Source organism: Ictidomys tridecemlineatus, chromosome 3 (assembly GCF_052094955.1).
Source record: "Ictidomys tridecemlineatus isolate mIctTri1 chromosome 3, mIctTri1.hap1, whole genome shotgun sequence".
In the NCBI taxonomy this organism is placed as follows: Eukaryota; Metazoa; Chordata; class Mammalia; order Rodentia; family Sciuridae; genus Ictidomys; species Ictidomys tridecemlineatus.
The window spans coordinates 124,299,067-124,318,359 of record NC_135479.1 but is presented as its reverse complement, the minus strand read 5'-3'; positions in this window follow the sequence as shown (position 1 = coordinate 124,318,359).

Sequence of the window (19,293 nt, the reverse complement as noted above, 5' to 3'; positions counted from 1 at the left end):
ACTGTTAGGCCAGGTAAGTGGATAGTGCTGATTGTCCAGCCTCAGTCACATGGGTTGGAAGTAGCAAAATAAACACCCTTAGAACGATTTGTATCTCCAAATTGTATACCTAGGACCACCATAAATAGAAGATTGGATGTCCACTACTCATTCCAGAATGGCTTCTTCCACATGCAGCATGAGATATGCATACTTAAGATAGCTGCCTAGGAAATTTCACAAAAATTTTAATAAAATGATTACTAATTATTATAAATACTTCTAAAGTTATGCTCATGATGAAGTTTTTCTACCATCACATTTCTACATTACCACAGATGAGTAAAAACTCTGTGTCCTTCATACTTATTCTTCAAAATATCTAGTGCCTATCCAGTATACCAGTAAATAATGGTACTTAAGGTACTAATAAGGAAATTTATTAATGAATTCTCAAAACCATTTGTGACTTTATGTTTGAAAAAACCATTTTAGTAAGCAAATTAGTTCTCTGTTCCTCTAGATGGTCTTAATTATACCTTCTCTATATAGACTTTCAGTTATATCATCAGAAAGTAGTATAACTATAAGATATTATCCTAGTACTCTGGAGAAATAATTTTAAAGTATATATTAATTTATCCCACATATCTCATTTATAGACATGTGCTACAATTTCTTCATTAACATTAGTACAAATGAACTCTTATCTTCAAAAAATAAGTAATATGATTTCTTATATCAAAAATAGAAAGATTGGAAAGATATGAAAGTTTCTAATGCTGTCATATGGTTCAGAGCTGCCAGGAACTGCAGCATAAATAAAGGACTCCCAATTTTATTAACTCCTCTCAAATAGTGTAGTTGCATCTATCATTCTCCTACATTTTAGCAACTTTTTTGGTTTCTAACTGCATACTTGTGACCTTTCTCAAGGTTCCTCATAAAAATAAGGGGAATAGAAGTCTTACATACATATATAAATGACAAACATTGTAATGCTTTTACAATGGAAGTTATTACTCGAAACTACTTCAATCTATCAACTATCGATAGATTCCCAGGTTCCCCATAGGTTCCTTCCACACTTTTCCTTTGAACTGTGTGGTCAGCAAAGTCCAAATTTGGTAGTTGTGGTTATCAAATGAATGAGATTGTAGCTTCATGAAGCACAGTGGCTACTTAAGTAAAGCTTTAACATAAGGATAGATCATATAAGTGCTAAAAACCAACACCACTGGTTCACGAAATCATTTGGATCTGAATTGGTCTTTATTCCTTGTTTAGCATCCAAGTGCTGAGAAAAGGTAAATGAGTCAAAATGTTTCCACACTCTTAAAATGAATGTGCTTAAAATATTTTCCTGGTAACTTGCTTTTACCTGCAAAAGAACTAAGAAACACAACACCAGTGTTCACATTATAACCACCACACAATTCTGTCTAGTAGGTATAGAGGTGAGAAGTTTAAAAAGTGTGTTCACAAATGAGAACAGGTGAGCTGTAGCATCTGGAGTCAGTTGGATAGCTCACAAGTCTTTGGTGTGAACTTCAAAACTCCTTTGGCTGACATTCCACTTGATGATTAGAGCCAATTTCCATCAATGCTGCATTAAACGAACAAAACACAATAAGCATAAAAATAATAACAGGAGAAGCCATATCCAATGACATATAACTATCACCTCTTCCTTTAGTCCTTTAAAATTACATATAAATAGGTTTCTGTATTTAAAAATGGATTTTTTCATTACAGCATTATAGTAATTAGGTTCATTTTAACAAAATCATACATGAAAGGAATTTGATTTCAATCCCCATTTCCCCGACTTTCCTCTTCTCCTCTCTCTCCCTCTTCTCCTTCCTCTACTGATCTCCCTTTGGCTTCTGTATGTATTCATTTTTGATCGGCACTTTCTACATATACATAAAGGTGAAATTCCCTTTGGTATATTTATTTTTACATATAACATGATTTTGTTAAATTCATTCCTTATTTCCTCCCCTTTCCCATCCTTCCTCCCTCCCTCCCTCCTTCTTGTTCTCCATCTTCTGCTCCACTGATTTTCCTTGTATATTTTTGATATCCAATTCCCCACACCCCAACCTTCTTTCCCTTATTTTGCTCTAACTTTTCACATATGAGGGAAAATATTTGACCCTTTATTTTCTGAGTCTGGCTTATATCACTTAACATGATATTCTTGGTTTCCATTGTTTTACCAGCAAATGCTGTAATTTCATTCTTCTTTTTGATTGAGTAAAACTCCACTGTGTACATATAAAAATGGAAATCTTTTATGAATAGTGAAAGCCTTTAAAAACAAAACCCCAAATTCTATTAGTTCCTCTTGTTGCTCTATCAAATTACTATAAATTTAGTGGCTTAGAAGTGTAATCTATTACTTCTGGAGATAAGCTTGAAATTGATCTCACTGGGGTAAAACTGAGATCTTGGTGGTGATCCTTTCAGAGGTTCTAGCAGAGAATCTATTTCCTTGGTTTTTTTTCCAGACTTTAGATGCTGCTGCACCTACATTCTTTGATTTGAGGCCCCTTCCTCCCTCTTCCAGCCAGAGCATGGAGCCTATTCCTTTTCATGTTGCTCTCCCTGGTTCTCCCTCTTCTGTCTCCTTTTTCTGCTTTAAGGACCCATTTAATTACATTGAACCTGCCAGATAATCCAGAATAATCTCCCTATATTATGGGAAGCTGATTACCAACTTTAATTCCATCTGCAATCTTAATTTCCATTTGCCATGTAAATATTATATTTGCAGGTTCCAAAGATTAGGATGTGGACATCTTTGGGGGTGTTATTTTGTCTACTTTTAAGTTCTTATCCAATACCGTCTCTCTAGACATGAATTCTGTCACCCCTTTAGTATACTAAAGATCTTTTTCTCTGTACTTACCAAAATATATGTATATCCATGGAAACATACAATTTATCTTTTTTTGTATTTATCTTTATTTTACTTTATTTTCATAATAATCTCTGGAAAAGATGTATTTGAACCCATGTTTATTAATCATAACTCATTTTAATGACTACATACTACACCATGAGAGAGACCCTTGTTTAGGTCATTTTTAGTTTTCCTTTATCACAATCTTTGAACACACCTTTTTGAGTATGTCTAATTTTTTAGGTGAAATTCAGATGTTGCTGGAATGTAGGTTATGTACCATTTTATATGTTAACAAATATTTTAAATTCCCTCTGTATAAGATATAATTTGTCCTCCCAACCAGTAGCATGTAGTATGACACACTTTGTACACCAATACTTAATACTAAAAGTTTAATTTTTACCAGTTTGATAGATGTTATAATATGCATTTCTAGGATTACCTGAAGACTTGGGATTTTTTTTCCTTTTCATGTGCATTTCCATTTATGTTTCCTGTTCTGTGAACTGCTCATTTCTTAGTGTGTGTGTGTGCGCGCGCGGGGTGGGGGGGGTTGTCTTATTGATTTGATTTTAATTTTTTTGTGTGTGTTAGTGTTGAGGAAACAAACACAGGGTCTCACAGATGCTAGGCAAGTGCTCTACCATTTAGCTACATTCCCCAGAGTGCTAAAAAAATCCTATCCTTTAGCTCTCACCCCACTTATGCCCCACTTCTCTGCAGAATACTAATCCTTAGTATTACTAATCCTTAGACTATTATATAGGTTAAAACACTGATTCCTAGCCTTTGACTTTGTTTATGCTCTCATTAAAAATAGACTCCTTCTTTCCTTTCTTTCTTTCTTTCTTTTTTTTAAGAGTCTTATTTCTTAACCTTATGCTTTTTCTTTTTGGGTAATGTTGAAGAAGATCATTACCTCAAAACTGAAACATGTTTATTTATTTTTTTCTTATTTATATGAGATTGGGAACAAACATGTGAGGTGCCACCTTTATCATATTGTATAATCTTTTCTTTACATATATGATATTCTATTTTGGGGTACTTACTGTATTGTTCCTGCATCAATACCATATTATATTATTCACTGCAGTTTTAGAGCTTGTCTTGATAGTTAGTTGGCTTAGATAGATATCTTCCTTATTTGTATTAAAAATGGTTGTGAATTTTCCTGTTCCTTTTGAATTAAAAAAAATTTCCAAACACATTAAAACTCATGAAAGTTTGATTGGCTTACATTGATTCATGAATTAATCATTAGAGTATTGATCTTCTAATAATGTATCTTCCTGTTAATTGATATATTTCCACTTATCAAAAACTTCTTAATATATTTCAGAGATATTTTCTAGTTTTCTCCATTAAGGCCTTGTAGTTTTCCTACTAGGTTTATTCCATGGTACTTCATGATTTCTTTTTTTATTGTGAATAAGTTTGTCCTTTGATTTTTCTTGTATTTTCTAGGTTGGGCATTATACTATCTGCAAAAATGAACAGTTTTATCTCTTCCCTTCCCTTGTTTATATTTCTTCAACTTCTTCAATTATTCATTCACTCCTCCCTGCTTCAGACCTTATTGCATTAACTGGAGTTTCTATTACAATGCTCAGCAGTAGAATAACTGTCATCTGGTTCCATTCCTGACTTTAATGGACATCTTTAAAATTTCACTATAGAATGCATGTTTGCGGAAGTTTTTGATTTTTACCTTATATAAAGTTAAGAAATTTGCTTTCCATTCTTAGTTTACTAAATGTTTTAAAATATAATTTGGGTATTGAATTCTATCAGCTGTTTTTGTTTCATTTTTTTTTCTTTTTGTACTGGGGATTGAACTCAGGGGCACTTGACTACTGAGCCTCATCCCTAGCCCTATTTTGTATATTATTTGGAGACAATGTCTCACTAAATGCTTAGCACCTCACTTTTGCTGAGGCTGGCTTTGAACTCATGATCCTCTTTCCTCAGCCTCTTGAGCCCCTGGGATTTCATGCATGTGCCACCAAAACCTGAAGCTGTGTTTTAAAATATCTAAATTGCTCCTTAATTTTCCTTCAGTTTATTAATATGCTATATTATTTAATAATTTTGTTTAATTATCTTTGAATTTATGGCCAGTTTGGGCCAGAATTATACTTGCCTCAGAAATGAGTTATGTATTTATTAATACTGTTAGCATTAACGAATATGTGTTTCCCTTTTCTAAATGACTTAATAATCCGAGCATACTTTGATTTCTCTGTCCACCACTAAATAAACCAAGTTACCTGTAGCTGTGTCTGAACTCTCTGCCTTCCTCCTATCACAATAGATAAACTCTCAGTAGTACTTCAGTCTTCCTATCCAGGGCTGAACTGCCACTAATGCAATCCCTCTCAGCTGCTCAGGGACTTTGTTTCTGCAGTTGTCTTCTTTGCCTCCTCCATCATCAGAGTTGATGTCTTTTAGATTGTCACTACGCTGTTGTATCTCCTATCTAAAAAAAAAAAAAAAAAAAAAAAAAAAACAACAACAAAAAAAAAAACCACTTTCTTTTAGTTCTCACTCCTCTGACTTCTCTGCAGCCTTTTACAAAACACACACACACACACACACAACAACAACAACAACAACAACAACTCCTTCAGAGTTGTTGATACATATCATTTTATTTCTTCTCCTTTCACTCCAATTTGGCATCCAAAATTGTTCTTACCAGCATCACCATGACCTCCACGGGTCGAATGCAAAGATGATTTTTGTCCACATTTTGTTTAAGCTCTCAGCAGTGCCTGACACCTTGCCTCTTTGTTCATGAAACCCATTATTCACTTGCCTTCCATGGCATCATTAACCTTTCATTTTCTTCCTGACCCCTGGAAGGCTTTTTCTAAATCTCCTTTGCTGGATTCTGTTCATCCTCTCAACCTCTAGATATTAGAGTGCCTTAGCTCTGTCCAAAGTCCTCCTCTCTATCTACAGTTACTGCCTAAGAGGTATCATATAAGTCTCATGGTGTTTTTACTGTCTATACTCAACAGGCACATTTCTATCCCTAACCTCTATGCCCTTACCTCAGACTCGTAATTCCATTCATTGTCCATCAGAAATATCCAGTCTAATGAGAATCTCAGACTAAACACACAGGAAGCAGAAATGTATCACTTATGATTTTAGAGATGAAATACCGAGATGGAGAGTTTTCATAATTTGGTAAAAATTTTTCTCATAGAGTCATCATTTAAATTAATCTCCTTCTAACTCTGAAGAATTTTTCTTTTAATTATGTCATAACTCCATGGATTGTAAATTCTAAGACTTTAAATATATCCATGCTGAATTTGAAGGCTATATGAGTTCTGCAGAATTAGGAGAAGCAGTGGTAACATCTTCCTTAATTCTTTTTACTAGAGATAAAGAGGAAGGTGCATAAAAATTTGTATATACCCTGTGGGAATGAAATGTTTTGAAAATTTGTCCCCTCCCAAACTCATGTTGTCACTGTAACAATATTAAGAGGTTGGACCTTTAATAGATGATTAGACCATGTGGGCTCCACCCTCATAGGTGAGATCAATTTTCTTATAAAATGGCAAATTTGGGCACCTTTTGCCACATAAGGAGATGAAGCCTTATCCCTTCTTGAGAACACAGCATTCAAGATGTTATCTTGGTGATCAGAATTTTCAAACCTGCCAGTGCCTTGATATTAGGCTTACCAGCCTCCAGAACTGTGAGTCCATAAATTTCTGTTTACAAATTAACTAGTTTATTGTATTCTGTTACAGCAGCACAAAATGGACTAAGTCAGTGGAGTTGTTAGACTTAAAGGGTAGAACAGATATCTATATATTTGTATATATCCACTTATATTTATATCTACCTACCTACTTATATTTTTCAATAACATGGACATACTTTTCAGTCAACTCAACTATATAATTTAGAGCTTTTTATTTCCCCCAAAAACTTGAATAAATACACACATTCATATATAAACATATATAATATTTCTCTATTATATATGCTCAGATTATATATCTATACACACACATACATACATATATATGTATAATACATATGTATTATTTGTCTATGCTTTCCCACACTTCCATTTAAACAGTAATTAAGGAGCATTCTTTCATCCTCAGTAAATTACTTGCTATTACTCTTTGCTTGCATTTCAGCAATAGGCCCAGCTCCCTTTGAGTGTTAAAAGAGTTGAGAAAAACCTATTAGCCAAGGGAGAGAGTAAAGAGTTTAGGATTGATAGAATACTTTTATTCCATAAAAACAGACTAAACTAGGCACCTCACCTGTTTGTGTTGATCCCTAAACATTGACCATTCTAGCAACTCTCCATTTAAATGAAAAAGCATTTCCTTCCTGCACTGTCCCTGACAGAGTTTGTTCTTGTTATCTGTGATAGAAATGTTCCATGAAGTCATTACAAACTCTAAACTCATGAATACTGAACTATTGCCCCTAGGGGAAATTACAGGGCTATGTTCTTCCAAAACTCTGTTCACATTTTTGTCCTCTAAAATGCCGTTTGCATTATGTAGGTTTGTTTGCTCTTGTAAAATAGGCCAGTTTCATTGGCATTGGAAACCCGCTCTTCCATAGAACTCTTTACCTGTATTATACTTGGTGGTTATTTTAAAAAATTCTCTCACAGCTTCCTGGTCTATAGAACCTACAAGTAATAAAACATGTGAGCCAACCAGCATGGGCTAAGAAGCATTTTACAATGTTCCTGACCCCACATAACATAAATTTCTTTGACTTTGAGCCTTACAACAATGCTATCCCATATGCTTTTTAAATTGGCTATCATCTCCTGAGTCCACAAATTTAGTCATTTTCCACTTTTTCCAGAGCTTCATTAGCACTCTGGTTTTTTTTCTTTGGTACTTCCAGAGTGGCTTCATGTACAGATCAGTAAATTTCCTGTGGCTTTTCCTGGATGTACCCTGTTGTTGAGTCATTAACAACAAGTTCATGGTCAACAATGCTATAACTCATTCCTGAAAGAAACTTATCTAACATATATATTTTTTTTCCATAAAGCACATCACATTCTTCTTGTGCTCAGGAATACCAGACAAGCAGTTTAGTTCTAGAATCCAGGGCAAAACCTGAATAAACCCCTAGATGTAACCAGCTTCATTTGCTTTTCCTTTTAGTTGACTTTAAACATCACCAATTTTAGAGGTCACATAACTAAGCAATATACTACTAGGATGCTATTAGTGTTGCTGCAGAGAATACTTCTGATATGTGGTACTTGATAGTGACAGTTGTTTTTCAGGAACTTAGAGACTGCTTTTGTCCAGCTCAAATCAGTTGAAATCACTTACACTTTTCTTGGGCCTTCACAGATATCTGATGGGTAACTTTGACATTAGAAGGCTGAATACGCCACCATTAAATCATGCTAATGCCACCATTTTCTGAACATGCATCCTATGAGGAGGCATGGCCTTTGATCATGCATGCACACGCTATTGATGGCTTCAATACTATAAAATATTTCTCTTTTGCAAAATTGATTGTTTCAGTAATTAGCATACTTCCTGGACAAAACTATATAACTTGAAATTTCTTAAAAGATCACCCAAATTTAAACTCTCTAGCCTAGTTCATTTTACAAAGAAATTTCAGAAACATGTTCACTATAGTTTTACTAATAGAAATACTTTTAATAGAGATACAAATACTTTTGCTTTCTTAAACAGCAAAATCACACATACACACAACAATAACAAAAACAACAATGTGAAAAACGTGGCACTAAATAGACTATCAAAAGAATACTTGTTTACCATATGAGAACTATACAACAAAGGTTTTCCTTGTTTGGCCTCAGCTGGAAAACAAACATCAGTCCACTCACAGTTTTCACCATTTTAGGCATGTCAATGAATGACCATGGAAAGCCTGGTGCATTGATTTTGAGCTTACAAAGAAATTCCAACAACTAGGTAACTCTGTAAAAATGAGATGCTATTTTCCCTGCCATTACCTATACAACTACAGTATTTGTATTTGGCTTATTTTTTAATTAAAAAAAGAGATTTAGTTGTATAGGTAATGGCAGGGAAAAAATCTAGAATCTTTTCATGCCAATGTGATTATTGAATGCAGACCTTAGCAATAGACCCCCATTGTTCTTTGCATACAAAAGGACCTTAGAAAATTGTTATCAAAGATCATTTTATTTTTTTAATATCACTTGGTATGTATTGAGGATAAGGCTGTATTGGGAAACTTAGAACCTGAGAACTAGGTGGTTCTAAGTCAAAATCTTTCATTGCACTATAGCGTGCTAATTGGAATTATTTTTTGTATTAATCTGATGTCCATATATGAAGATCATTATTTTCTAATGATTTCTAATTATTTATTATCAATCATTATTTTCTAAAAGGTAACTTTCTACTATGTTCTTTTTCTTCCTTCCTTTCTTCTTTCTTTCTTTCTTTTTCTTTTTCTTTTTTTTTTTTTTTTGAGATCAGGATGAATTGGCCTCAAGCAACTTGACCACAGAATATTAAGTTATATTGAATTTTCTATATTCAAAACTATTATAATTTATAGCATTACCAATCCATATTTTTTAGGTTTGCTATGTAAGTTAACGATATTAATTATGTAACTTCCTTCAAAATTAAGACCCATACAAATTAACCCATTCCACTCTTTCCAAAATCCACTTACTTACATATTCAACTTGGAAAAATCAGCTAAAGAAATCATCACCAAAAAAAAATAAAGAACCTATTTAATGTTTTTGTTCCATACCCTGCTAATAGCTTTACATTTTTTAGCTTTAAATATAAATATTTTTAAATTTTTAACAAATTTTCCAAAACAAAGTCTCAAAACAAGATTCCAAAAGGAGTGCAAAAGTATTCTCCCAAAACTTGAGCCTTGAAGAATGATTCTTGAGTAAAATTTTATGTAAGGTCATGTAATAATTTTCATCTTTTACCCATTTTGTTACTCTTCGTTAATCTAAATCTCTTTTTTTAATTAAAAAATAAGCCAAATACAAAAAAAAATATGGTGCTTTTAAACACAAATCAATCTATACTGACAAGTTGTTTGGTTCAGGACCATTTCAATTCAGCATTCTTAGAAGGAATGGTCCATGAAATTAAAAATATATATATAATTTAAAATATGCCTATAATTATTTCCCAAATAGTAATCTTCCCAACCAGATTTGCTTTATAATAAAATTTCAGAATCTCTGTGAACTATCATTTTACCAATAGAAATATTATGTTTCCACTTGGAAGTAATGAAATACAAAATATTAATTTGAACCCACTTTGCTCTTATTCTTTTATACGTTCACAGAGATTCAGAGCCTGGGTGGGAATGCTCTCTGTAAAAACAGTTTTGAGACACACACACACACACATGAAAAATAAGTTTTTTAAAAAAGATGAGTTTAAGATTGTGTCTTGCAACTGGCATTGCACTTAGACTTCCAAAACTTTTTACTTTAAGACACTTTACTTAAAACAACCTTTTGTTCCTTTGGAAAGGATCGATAAAAGTACAAAGTTTCCCTACCCTCACCTCTTAAAATCTTTGGCATCCATCCAGTTTCCCTTGTTTTCTTGGTCTTTTTGTGGCTGATGAATCTCAGATTTCTTTTACATTCTTCTGAAGGCAGCTTCCTTGTCAAAGAGGCAGGCCATCTTGTGATGTGTCTTTTATCTTCTTTAGCTTCCTCCTCATCTTTCATGTCCTTGATTAAAGCAGCCCAGTGATCTCGATGCCGGCCTAGGTTATCAGCTAGACATGCACAGGTGACTTGTGATCCTGGGGTCATGGTGGTGCTCCCAGAGCCATGACATAGACACAGTAGCTGTTCTCCAGTTGTGGTAGTTGGTGTACTACTGTTTATGGCTTTATCCTTCCTGGGGACAGGAAGATAAGGGGAAAGACTTTCCCTTATTATATACTTATAAAGTCTCATTGTGACATAGCTTGGCTACCGTTCCCCACTGGTTAGCTGTTTCTCTGTCATTTCCAATACTCCAATGGCCTGGGCAGAGTATGCTCTAATGATTTGCTTGATCTCTGAAAACTTTCTCCTCTACCTTGGTGCTTTCAGACTCACATCTTGACCAAGCCTTGTTTATGGACCATTTGGCCCTAACCCTTGGACACTGTCACCCTTTCTTCCGCTACTGAAGATGACCCCCGTTCCATTCACTCGTGCATATATGCCTAGATTCTTTCAGGGATGTGAAAGTTTCTTTACATTTCTGAATCTAACACTAATAAACCAGATGTTTGATGGTTCAGATGTTGCAGCCCTTTCTGAATCTCTGTCATAGGGATTAATTAGTCCAGTCCTGCATTCATACCAGCATTGTCCTCTTTCCCTTCGCTTTCTTCAGTGCAGGTCAGGTTGTTATCTAATGTCTCTGAAGAGACCAACTAACACCTTTCCCATGCACCAATTTATTGACTCCTTAAGAAATCTAAGTGGTGGGTTGATATAACTGTTTCTGTCCCCAGCCCAAATTAGGTCACCAAGAGACTGAACTCCCATCATTTACTAGTCATGTAATATTTAAGCCCCAATCTGGCTTAAAATGTGTTTCTAGGGAGTGAGCCTGACTAATACAATAGATGAGACATTATGGATTGGAAGAGATATCTGTCATTATCCACATCAACAATATATGAGGAAACAATCGCTAGGCACTGTTCTCAGGAAGTATCTAGAATATATAGACCAAAATAACACTTTTTATTATATAAATCCAAAATTTATGCTTCAGGATATCATTGTTGTTTTTGGCACAAACTCCTTTCAAATATTTCTTTGCTAAAAGGTGAAGATAGCTAGACTATTTGTTGCTCCCCCTCTAATTACAAATTCATTTGTATGTGGTTTTGACTATTGTGATGCAAGTAACATGGTGAAGTTCTCTATTAAGAAGATTGAAAGTGGACCGTGAGATTCACAGTCCTGGCTACTCCACATGATGTAACAATGTTCTCAGGACATCTCAGGGCTCTTTCAGGTTATGTGTTTGCAAATATTATTGGCTTCTCCCTCTTTTTAAAGTTTTGATCTCTTCCTCCACAAGGTCTTGCTGACCTATATGCTGTTCCTCTGAATTCACTGACTACATATTCCATTTCTTCTAACTAACTCTCATACTTTTTCTAATATCATGCATTTCCCCCGGATTCTTTCTCTGATCAGTGTTGCCTGTGTCACCTAACTGATGTGATAAGTGCTTTGGTAGATGGGTGAATTACTATGTTGAATTGAGGAGAAGAATTAGTAATTCTACAAGCAAAGAGAAGCACCTTAAAAGATTTCCTAGATGACTTAACATTTGAGAAGCATTTAAGGAATGCATAAGATAGGAGATTGAGAGGGTACTGTGTGCAATGGGAACAGCATGCACAAAGAATTGGAGGAAATGTGGATACTGTTAGGAGATCCCCACTCCTCAAAGCAGTGAATCTGCTTTCTTTCATCTCTTCTTGCTCCTTCCAGATATTAAGCAGTTCTAGACTCCAGGAGCACAGCAGTGAGGGGAGGACAAATTTGTATGGTTTTAAATATGCATGTGAGTGGGGGGTCTATCACCAGAGTGGCTTCCATAGTGGGAGTTATGGTTGTAACTCTCTTTGAAGTATAATACCTGGTGAAACAGAATTCCAGTCAAGGTGGCATTCTTCCTCATCATCTGCCTTTATCTGGGGCTAGATATGAATTCCTGGAGATTTACATAGGGCCAAATTATGGGGGAGGGGAAACATCTATCCTTGTGTTGTGTTGGTTATCCACATCAGCCTTTGCTGGAAGGACCTCATTCTCTTATGACTTTTGTGATAACTATTGAATTCTTTTTAAATTCCTTCCCTTGCAACTGGTCATTTCTCTATTGCTCTGGGAATAGAGGAAACATTCTATGCTCCCCAGCCCTGAAATGTCACTGGGATCTCAAGGACACCATCTGAAGCCTGCCTACCTACTATGCACAACATTCCTTCTGCTCAGGCACCAAGAGGATGTGGAAACCATGGAGCTCTGTTGCTTCCCCACAATTGGGGCACATATTTACCCAAACTCACCTGGATGGGTGTTTAACCAAGGTCTCTTCTCTTGATTATCTGATCCTATGAATATTATTTTTCAAGCCTCACTTAAAGGCTTTTAGCCTTACCTAAGATTCTCTTGGATTGCTTCCTCATAATAATCCTTTTATTTTGTCCTCTGATTCCAAGATTTTGAAATCCACAAGCCAGAAGTAAGACTCTTTGTTGTTCCTTTTATTTCTTAGGAAATAAATAAATACTTTTATTGTTGGATTGGCAGTAGGGGCCTGATGGGAAGAAATATGAGTAAATAGAGAGGAAATAATTAATTTAGTCTTAGCAATTTTAGTTCTTACCAATTGAAGAATTTCACTTCATTATTCCATATTTTACCTTCTTTTGCCCTTTGATGATATATATTGTCTGAAACAATTTTTTTTCTTCTGTCGCTAAGGACATCCTTCTTCAGTTAACCATGTTAAAGTAAGAAATGAGAATCTAATTTATGAGTTATTCAGCATGCCATGAAAATATCTTAAGAGTAAATTAATGTTATTTAAAATTGATGGACATATATACTTCTTTATGGGCTGTATTTAAAAGATTATAAAAGGGCATAATAAAACTCAATCTATAATAATTAGACTGGGGCATTGTTTAGATAAGAACTTAGATGCCTTCTTTTAGTCCAGATACTAAATCATAATATTGCAACTTTTAGTGTAAAGTTTAAATATTAAACTAGGAAAATTAGATAAATGGTAGTATATTCCCCTGATTCTCCATATGTAAGGCTTTCAACTTTTGTGTTTTCATTACAAAACATATAATTTAATGGTAATTTGATTTATTCTACATTAATTATATTTATAAATATTTCTATAAACATATCTCACAGAAATGTTTGAGAATTCAGTTTGTTGAGAAAAGGTCAGAGTGCAGTATTTTAAAAATTGGTTTCCCAAAGGAATAATTTAAGTAAAATGAGAAATAAGAAAGAGCCTGGGGAAGGTACTAAGTAAAGCTTTTGGTCTTTTTATTAGGCCATCATAACCAGATGGCTCCTTTATCAGAGTGAAATGTCTGTCTGGAATGAATCTGAGTCTTCATTAGAATAGAAATTGAATCTATGATGATCCCTTGGAATATAAATTTTAAACATTCATTTGTTGGGAGATTCAGTCAAAAAATTCTTTCCATTTGATGTCCAAATTGATTCATAAAATTATTCATAATTTGTGATCAGTCATGCCAGAAGGCAGTAATGTTGTTGAACCTACATTTGATATTTTGGCCTGTGATCATACAGTAAGTTAAAATTTTTTTTCTAATACACAATTTGTAACCAAAGACCTAAAGCTTGCAGAGAATCCTAGATATCACAACAACTCCAACACTCTTTATAAAACATGTAAGCAAAGCAGATTACTAAGGCAAATGACAGGACTCTTACCAGATGAATAAGCATATAAAATTGACTATTTATGTAGAGATGTACAAGCCTTCATCTTTTATTCACAACTTAGAAGACCATTATGTAGGTGCAGTGACTGACCTGACCTTCCTCATCTAACACAGGAGTCAGAAAATATTAGAGATAGAAAGAACCATAGACATCATTTCATCTAACTCCCTTGTTTTTTCAGGCACAGAAATCAAGGGATCAGAAAACTTGTGAGAGGATACATGGTGAGCCAGACTGGGGACCTCACTTCCTGATCCCAGCCTCTGACCATTACAGCATGTAATGGTCATTTATTAAAGATGCAGATGGAAGAACAAAGAAATTGGCTCACCCTTTTAATTTTATTTCAGTTAAAATTTGCCTTATGATTAGGACTACAATGATTTTTGTCAGTATTCCAAACCCTTCTCATTATTGAGCAAAGACCAGCTTACGATGTGCTCTCCTTTTTACCATACTGATTTTTCATGCATTCATTCCATATAGATAAAACTGCATTATTGCTATCTATTAGATGTTTTTCCTGTAAGCAGTGAGCTATTTGAAAGTATCTTTCCAAATCCCTAGCATAACTCATGGCATGATGAATTCTTGGGGAATGGATACTATATTACCATTTTCTTGGTGGTAGTAGCCTTGTTTCATATTTGTATCTTTTGTATATATTAGGTGCTCAGGATGTTTTCAAAGAATAATGGGAAAAAATGAGTGAGCTTATGTTCATAGAGGGCCTCTTTGTAGACCTTCTTAACTAGAAACAAGGATGGTTTTTAAAGTAATAAGCTGTGCGGTTCCTAGTTGCTAGTGCTGAGGTAACACTATATGAATGTATAAAAAACATGGCCCTGGAAATTATGTAACCAAGGTTAGAAGGAAGTATGATCTAGTGTTTAAAATCAGGCTCAAAAATCTCAGAGAAAAATGTGACGTGACCGTGATTCTTTAAGTGCATGAATGGCCTAAGTTTCAGCTTTACTTGATAATGGCCTATTTGGCTAATATGTTGAATTTTAACACCAAAAGTTTTGTAGTAAAATCAAAACTGAAGAGGGAAGACTAGGTTTGGTTGCTGCAATTAAACTGGGACTATAATTTTAAACAGAAATAGAAAAGCCTTTTCAGGATTTAGAAATCTCTCACTTCTCACCCATCTCCTTATTCTCCTCCTGAGAACTTTACCTATGTAGCAATAGAAAGAAAAAAGGAAAACAAAAGAGTGTTTAATTTTTGAGAAAAAAAATGGTTGAGCTTTATCTACTTGGCTTTTTTCTGAGGTTTTATTGTAAGAAAGAAATCTAGATAGTTTTAAGTCCAGTTTTTGTTAATAGGAAATAATGTGGTCAAGATTTACATTAAAAACTTAAAAGTTGAAGCATAAAATTATATAAGAGAAACCATCGTTTTCCCATCTACTGAGGAATGCCAGGTTGGTCCTCCTCTAGGACAAGGGAAGGAGAGTGCTATCTGTGCCAGATCTGTTTCTGTTTCCTTCACCATGTTATGTTACTTAATCCTCATCTAAGCCTGTGTTATTATTACCATTATTTCACAGTTCAGAAAAACAAGGCTCGGATTAGTGAAGTACTTTGTGGACAGCCATTAGTCTTTCAGCTATTTCTGTAGCCTCAAAGCCATTTTCTACCTCATCTTCTGCCATATTCTACCTCATTTGCTTCATTTGGCCACAAGGTATATTGGCTTGTCCTTGAACATCTCAAACATGCCCTCCTCTATGGCCCTTGCTCTTGCTTTTTTCTCTGCTCAGTGTTCTCTGTCCCTACCTATTAATATGGTGATCAGATCCATCTCTTCCTTCAGGTCTCTGATGACATGTCATTGCAGAAGGGCTTCCTTGATTTTCTTGCATCAAACATCTTAACATCATTTTTCATATGTGCATAGTCTGAATATTTGTGTCCCCTTAGAATTAATTGCTTGAAATCTTAATCCTTAAGAGAATGGTAACAGGAGGTGGGGTTTTGGGGAAATGATCAAGTCACTAGGGTGGAGCCCTTGTAAAGGGGCCTCCATCCCTTTTTAAAAGGACCTAAAGGGACCCTTGGCCCTTCTACCATGTGAATAGATGTTAATTACAGAGAATAGATGACTAACTATGTGCCAGAAAATGGACCCTCACCAGATATCAAATCTGCTGGTACTCTAGGACTTCCCAGCCTCTAGAATCTCTCATGATAAATAAATCTCAGATGTTTATAAGTCACCCAGTTTATGGTATTTTGTTATAGCATCCAAAATACACTAAAACATGCCATTTTAGTAAGAAGTACCATTATGTTGGGTGCCATTTTAAAAATGCTGCCAGCAGTCAAAGGCATGACAATTCAGTAAAATTCATCCTGATTTCAGAGATGTTAAAATAGGTGTGGGGGTGAGTCCTTATAATCAATGAAATGAAATAGCACTGTCTGGTTCTCCCTAACATTCCCTTTCTCTGGATTATTTCTACTTGTGGAATTTGTCACTATCTGATATGATTTATCTTATTATCTTCTCCCTCCACACTACAGTTGAAACTAAATGTAGGAGACTTGTTTTATTCACAACTGGTTGTAGACATTGGCTAGATGCTCACAACACCTATCTCCTGTTCTTCCTGGATATTTCCCTGTCTCCTTTTCAGTTAGGTGAAGCCTTGTGATGATTTTCTGGACAATGGGATGTAGCTATACGTGACTGGGACTTCCCATTGTCCAGAAGTTTGGACATCCCTTAGGCTTGTTGTATAAAATCATTCTTGTAGTTCTCTATATTTTCTCTCTCCTTCCTTATCTTCCAAGTCTTGGGTAATGTCACAGTCACTGAAAGGGAAGAAGCCCATGTCTTTAAATGATAATGACAAGTGAATCCACCCCAACCATTTTACCACATGGACCTTCCTTGGATTGTGATGTGAGTGAGAATAAATATTCACTGATGAAAGCCTCTGGAATTTGAGTTTTGTTGTTATGTCAGCTATCTTACTCTAATACATTGATCTATTTGCCCTGTTCAAAACTGTGCCTGGGAAATTAAGCTTTTAATCATGTGTAAGGATAGGGAAATAACACGAACAGCTGATTTGTGGAGAAGAGGATTAGTTTTGACATATATATGGCATTTTTATGGAAGATAATATCTTGTATTTTCTCTTCATTTGGGGTGACTATTTCTTTTTCTAAAGAAAGTGAACAATCAAGTACACTGCTCAAAGGTATGCCCACTAGGGTTTCTCCCCCACTGTCTTTTAGGGATGTCTTAGAAAGGTAATGCGGTGCTGCAATTGTCTAATTTAACATGGTGCCTGCCTATTGTGTGGAACCATCTTCTGTTTGCTTCTTCAGTCAACAGATCATAGGATACTCTCACTGAGACTATAGGTGTATGATGAAAGAGGGAGTAGCGACCCTAGAGAATTTTGGTTATTATGCAACTCACTTGAGCCTTCAGAGCTGCTTTAGCCCTGTTTTATATGATGATAGAGTGTTGCTGTACGTTCCCAACTTTATGGCTTGATAGGTCACAGGATTCACAGTAAATGACAGGCAGTTCAGACCACAAACTAACTTGGTGGCCCATGGTTAAGCATTCAATCCTAACTAAGGCCTGGTAGCAGAACAAAAACTGTTTCTCACAAGAAGAGCTATCTGAAGAGGTTGGTAAGGTGTTTACCGCTGTCCAGTGACATTAAGAGCAACCAGTCAATCTCATTAGTTTTCCAAACATGTTAGAAAGTATCATATAAACAGTTACCCTTTACCTTGTTTCTTGGTTAAGAATATTTTACATATCCCTATTGCTAGATGGCATCACAAATGATCTTAGTCTTAACATTGGAAATCTAGTAATTACTGTCTTTCAATCTCATTAGATGGGAGACCCAATTCCAGAAATCCCAAAATTAGTATAGAAAATGCACCCTTAGTTTCTATTTCCTTTAAATCCTCTTGGTAACAAAATCTGTATTAGTCTGGGTTCTCTGGAAAAATAAAACCAATTGTGTGTGTGTATGTGTGTGTGTGTAGAGAGAGAGAGAACAGACAGACAGAGGTTATGAGGAATTGCTCACATGGTTACAGTTATGGAAGCTGAGGAGTCTCATGATGTATAGATGTCAGGATAGAGACCCAGGGGAGCCAGTGGTATAGCTCTAGTACAAATTTGAAGGCTTTGAAAACCAAGTTCCAATCCAAGTCTATATCAGAGAGCAGAAAACTGATGTCCAGCTTGAAGACAATGAGGCAGAGTCAAAATCTCCCTTATTGTGACTTTTGCTGTATTCAGACCTTCAACAGATTGAATGAGGGCCATCCACATTAGGGAGGACAATCTTCTTTATTCATTCCATCAATTTGAATGTTAATCTCATTCCAAAACATCCTCATATACACATCGAAAATAATGTCGGACTAAATATCTGGATACACAGTCAAGTTGACACATAAAATCAATCATCACAGTCTGTATTTGTGAGATCAGCCACTCATATACATAATTTTCTCACAAAGTCCAAGGTTTAATTTGAATTTTCAATTCTTCCTCTTTAGTGTTGTAATTTTCTGGGCATCTGACTGTTAACAAGGTGTGTGAGATCCAGGCATAGTAAATGCCTGTAATCCTAGTTACTCAGGAGAACAAGAGAGGAGGGTTGAAAGTTTAAGGCCAGCTTTAGCAACTTAGCAAAGTCCGGAAAAAAAAAAAAAAGGACAGGGTGTAACTTAGTGGTAAAGTGCCCCTATGTTTGAGAGGTATAAGTGGTGTGTGTGTGTGTGTGTGTGTGTGTGTGTGTGTGTGTGCATGTATGTGCATGTTTTAATACAAAGCTGCTCTAAAGGTAAGTATAATCTGTTTCAGAAAGCTGTTCAAGAAACTTGTA